Source organism: Barbatula barbatula (assembly GCF_947034865.1).
Source record: "Barbatula barbatula genome assembly, chromosome: 13".
NCBI classification, from domain to species: domain Eukaryota; kingdom Metazoa; phylum Chordata; class Actinopteri; order Cypriniformes; family Nemacheilidae; genus Barbatula; species Barbatula barbatula.
Genome location: NC_136776.1, coordinates 630,958 through 636,677, shown reverse-complemented (window position 1 = coordinate 636,677; position 5,720 = coordinate 630,958). Strand labels below are relative to the sequence as shown.

The following is a 5,720-nucleotide window of genomic DNA, read 5'->3' as shown; positions in this document are numbered from 1 at the left end:
GATATATATATTATATTAAATCGTATTGTATAATAATACCACCCAGTACAGTATCCTGATATGCTGCTGTGAAATATAACTGCAATTCTTCTGCGTTAAGAGATTGATCAAGATGAGTCTTATTACTCCTGAGTTTAATATCATAAACTCTGTACCAATAGAACTGTCATTCTTAATGTTTATATTTAAACCAAACTTGCTGAATCATCTGTCAAATGAAATGCACTGTTCAGAATTATTGAGTGTCTTTTCCTATGACCGGCGAAGGAGAAAGCCCAAGCGTCTGGAGGTTTTCACTTCTGAAGAAAGACAAGGAAGGGCTTGATGGCAGATTCATCAATGATTCAAAAGGTGAGTTTGATGGTTTATTAAAGCTGTGTCAGGTACATTGTATGCTATTGACTTCTCTGTTGTCGTGTAGGGAGAGGTGTGTTCAGTTGTACTGAGTTTGATAAGGGAGATTTCCTGCTGGAATACAGAGGACATCTCATAAGCAAAGAAGAATGTGAGCGGAGACAAGATATATATTATGACGCCCTCAAAGTTTTCTTGTTTGAGTTTCAAACTTGTTGTTTCAGATGATAACTATATCTTGTTTGGGTCTCAACTGATTCTTTATCCAATAAGTTAATGTAATAATTGAGTTATTCCTCAAGTGAAAGAGCAGATTTCAGTGTACCTCCGAAACAGATTGTTTGCCACAGTTATCACTCACTGAATTATGATTGTGTGTGTGTATAAAGTGATGTCTCATACAAATACTTAAACTCAGGGTGCTGTAGTTACCAGTGTCCCGGTAAGACGTGTGTCCTTATAGACCAGACTTCTGTCAAACTAAAACCACACTTGAGATTCTTCAGTCAAGTTAAACATCAAGAACATGTTTACCTCATAAAACAGCTGTAAAGCTGTCATACTATAATGAACATGCGTGTAATGTGATGCATTAAAGTATCTCGGGTTACATTTAAACATGTATCTTATATTTAAATATTGATTTGAAATGAAACTCTTTTGTAATCTTACTTTGATATTATCTCAAATCAATACTTCATGTGCACATACAGTATTTATTGGTCAGTAACTGTGTACTAACCCTGGTCATCCTGTTCATGTCTCTTTTGCATTACTGGCTGACTCTACATTATCCTTTTGATATATTTCATATATTAGCCATGTTTTAAAACTCTTATCTTTACGTTATATTTTCAGATAAGCCATAAGACCCAGTTTTCACCAGGCAGTGATGATTGTGCTGCTCTTACTGTGGGACTACACGAGGTGAGTGACAGTTGTACTGGAAGAGAATGAGTACGGTCGCTAATTCTGCGTATCTATTCCAATCTTATTCATTCCTAACTTTAATTCCAATAAGGGAGAAACATTATATATCCTTCTTATTTATTTGAAGTCTGATTGTAAAACATGTCATTGTAGCTGAATATTAGCTTTCCTCTATCTCAGTGGTAAGAGCATTGTGTTAACAACGCAAGGTTGTGTGTTTGATCACAATGGGATTACAGATACCTGTGTATAAATGTATAAAAGCATCTGCCAAATACCTAAATGTAAATGTAAATATTAGTGCTCAGCACAGAATACAATGCATAGGGTTAGTGCTTAAACGAACAAGGGTTTCAAATGTCTAATTGATGTTTTGTAGACTCTCAGTGAGGTTGAACCCTCCATTCTTAAAGTGAACACACAGTCAGAAGCCAGAGACGTACAAAAGGTATTGTTTTTTTCTTTCTGGAAATCAAATGGTTATGGCCATATGTTTAGAGTTTTAACTATCTGCATAGTTACCATGTTTAAATGTGCAAGTCACTGCTGTAACCTATGAATTACTTTGCCCACTAATATTAACCCAGTGGTTGAAAATGTGCCATCATAGCTAAATTTGTTCTGGCATCATTAGCCAGCGTTTGCTTCAGTGCTTCATTCATAATGTTAACTTGTTTTTAGTAGACTGTAGTCCGTGATCAATCACTGTTAATGGACTCAAGTTTCTGTGCATCCACTGAAGGACTGGGAAAAAAAAGTCTGTCTGTGATGCTGCTTTATTTGGATAATCTCTGAATCCTCTCTGTAGAAGAGTGTTAAGTGTTTTTTATCCTTGCTTCCAGGTGACTCCTGAGAAGGACAGATTATCATTTAAGGGTTCAGTGCCTGTCATGTGTTATTGTACTACCAATTGTTATGAGAAATGTTTCTACAGATGGACAGCATATGAACAGCACGAGTTTCATGAATACTACATTGGAGCAGGTGGAGTTTGGCATAAATGCAACCAAAGATGAATGTGTGATAACCAATTATGCTCTTAATCTCCAGAGATTATTTTTGTCTGTGGGACTCTTTGCGAGTCCCAAAGGGGGAATATATTGTGTAATTTCTGAGCTGTTTTCGGTGGTTGCTTGCATCTTGCAAGGGGCCATGGGCCCGCAGGCTCACAGGGTGCACTAAGGGGGGATCTTCCAGATATGGAGCAATGGAGCATCATGAACAGGGGCCCATGAGATATACGTGGGAGCAGCTCTCAGGGGAGCATCTTGCAGGGTGTTAGGGGCACAGGACATGATATATTTGTTTTTATAAAACGGTCAGTTCTGGTCCTTGATTCTGATTGGTTGAGCGGAGATCTAAGCCGTTATAAAAGACCCCGATATATAACGGCTGACCGCATTACCTAGAATCACTGCGCCACTCTTGCTACGTACAGCGAAATAATTGTCAAAATGTCCGATTTTGTGAAGAGATTGAAATGACAGACAAATTAGACCAATAACAAAGACGACACGCTGAAATTAATGAAAGAGAAATTGAAGACATCGAAAAGTCCAGAAATCAGGGGAATACTCATAAACAGATTATGTGCTCTGTTGGTTGTTTTCAGTCCTGGTGTGATGAGGTATTGTAGTGAGGTAGGCGTGACGAGAGTCGGGATGCGAGGCCGGTGCGTGAGTGATTACGAGCGTCAGCTGTACGTGCGACGGTCTCGTATCACGGAGGAGATTGTGGAGTATTAATTAAAGGACGAACGATCGGACCATCAGTGAGAGAGGAACAGGCCTGGATTTTATGTGGTAGTTTGAGTTTATTTATTAATTAAAAGTTAGTTTATGTTCGCCGGTTCCCGTCTCCTTCCTTCCTTTTATGGAACTTTGTTACACGTATGTTTATTGACTTTAAAACACTGTTCATGTATAAAAATAGATACATGTTAATGTTAATAGATAAACACCACAGTCTTTAATCACATTTTTATTGTGTTCTTTGCTGCGTCTGTGTTGCTTGGCAGCCGCACCTGCTTCTGAGGAACTACTTTGTTTGGCGGAAGAATGTATTTCTATTAAAATAATTACATAATATTTGTTGTGTTTTACTTCATGAAACTTTACTATGCATATGGATTAACCGTTTTATAAAAGCAATAAGCCCCGCGAAGCCGTGGGTTACAGTGCATTTTATAACAGCTAAGGGGGTTTTAGGCACTCCGCTTCGCGTTGTGCCTAACAACGCCCCTTAGCTGTTATAAAATGCACTGTAACCCACGGCTTCGCGGGGCTTATTGCTTTATTAGCAGGACATGAAAGAGGTATAGGATTTTGATATATTTGTTTTGACATATTTTTGCATCTTGGACTTGGTCAAGAAGGGAGGGAGGGTGTCCAGAGACGGGGTACATGATTAAGAGGCGCCTGCTACTGTTAAAAGTTAAAGAGACGCCTGCTACGGTTAAAAGTGCAGACTTTGTTATTAACCACATACATATTTGTCTTCAACATATATACTTGTTTTGAATATATCACATATTCACATATATACTTGCCTTTAATGATTTTACAAAAGCACATATATATATATTTTAATAAGTAATAAGAAGTATCCATAGAGAAAGTAGAATAATGATGTATTAGTGTTATGATCTGAGTGAGCTGAAACTATATTTAATCAAAGGTGGTTGTGTATAATGTGATCATGTATTTACACTTATTAAGTCACTTATGTTTTAAGAGCACAGTTCAGTAAACTCCAGCAATGTCTGTAAGACACAAGCTTGAAACTTGACCGATGCATAAATCTATTGGTGGAATGACAAGACAAAAGAAGGTAACAGGAACAGATCTGATTGGTCCTTTGAGGGATTTCACTATAACTATGGGTTGAAAACACTGTAAACTTTAGATGCTTTTTTCTGAAACTACAAGAACAACTTTCCACGACATGTGCACAAAAGAAAGTGCATGAATGTGTTTCTGATGATTATAGTTTGCTTACCAGTGTTCAGTAGTAACATCAGCACTCGAGATGCTGAATGATGACCAACGGATGGCAGGGTACCGTTTCTTCACTCATTGACCCTCAGCGAGATCCTGATCCCACACGACCCGATCCGACTTTCTTCACACGACCAGCAACATTCACGGTTTCAAGTTCGTTTGACCACATGAAAGAAAACACGCGACTGACACTGACAGCTCCACGCACGAACACGGCAGAAATCTTCCTTTAACACTCAGAGACAACGTCCTGCAGCTCTTCTATATATATGTCGCGGGTCTAAACTCAACTTTTGATCGTGATTGAGTCCCGAGATCGCCATTCATGTTTACCGCTGCACCTTTCCACTCTCTTCACGTGCACCGCGTCATCATCCAAAAGAAATAATGGCGGCGCCCATGTTAAAGGTCAAAATAAAAGTCTTCACGATCCCCTGCATATGTCAAAAAGTTCTTTTATTTTTCTTCAATTTACAGAAAGCACAAATGTACATTCAATCAAGTGAAGCAAGAGAATCCTGTAAACTGCCCTACTCTTTAACCTAGAATCAATTCATTCAGTTATGATCTCAACCTATACGGAGCCTTGTTCACTTCAGCCTACACCACACCAGACTTCTGTCCGGCTGGATTGTGTTCTTGTGAAACCTGTAGGCATGTTTTGGTCACACAATGTAGGTGTCTGTGAATAATGTGAGTGATGAGAGATTTTTGCAATAAATATGTCACGTGTAACACTTTTTTTCTACTAGTTTGTATATGTTACATGACAGTTTCAGACAGTTTAATTTCTGTAACAGCATCCAGAAGTATCAAATAATAGAAAAAAAGCAAAGTGCAAGATGTTTTTTGACTAACCTCGGCGTACATAAATGTTATGTATGCTTCATTGTGGACATAAGAAGTTTATATCTGGCCAGATAAAGCTTTAATTGATGATAATATGTTGAGTGGCTTTAAAATGAAACAATGATCTGGCTCGATTTAAAGACACTGGCGTAATTTATTCTTGAATATTACCTAAAAATTGTGAGAATGAAAGCTAGAATCATTGTATTGTATTTTTATTTTAATTTATTAAGGCACTGATGGTGGTAAATTTACCTTTGAATTTACCTTCGAATTTAGCTTTGAATTTACGTTTGAATTTCGGTTCGAATTTCGGTTTGAATTTCCCTTCGAATTTAGGTTTGAATTTACCTTCGAATTTACCTTCGAATTTCCCTTCGAATTTCCCTTCGAATTTAGCTTTGAATTTAGCTTTGAATTTAGCTTTGAATTTAGCTTTGAATTTACCTTCGAATTTCCCTTCGAATTTCCCTTCGAATTTAGCTTTGAATTTAGCTTTGAATTTAGCTTTGAATTTAGCTTTGAATTTAGCTTTGAATTTAGCTTTGAATTTAGCTTCGAATTTCCCTTCGAATTTCCCTTCGAATT

At 37.6% G+C, this 5,720-nt stretch overlaps 1 protein-coding gene across 1 annotated transcript in view; it reads right to left on the bottom strand.

The window, feature by feature from the left end:
- Nucleotides 1-4,643, bottom strand: part of LOC306903234 (uncharacterized protein) — a 56,977-nt gene extending 52,334 nt beyond the window's left edge. The window contains exon 1 of the mRNA XM_079472246.1: nt 4,282-4,643. The gene's annotated coding sequence lies outside the window, so the exon portion shown is untranslated. The remainder of the gene's footprint in view (nt 1-4,281) is intronic.
- Nucleotides 4,644-5,720: the final 1,077 nt, after the last annotated feature.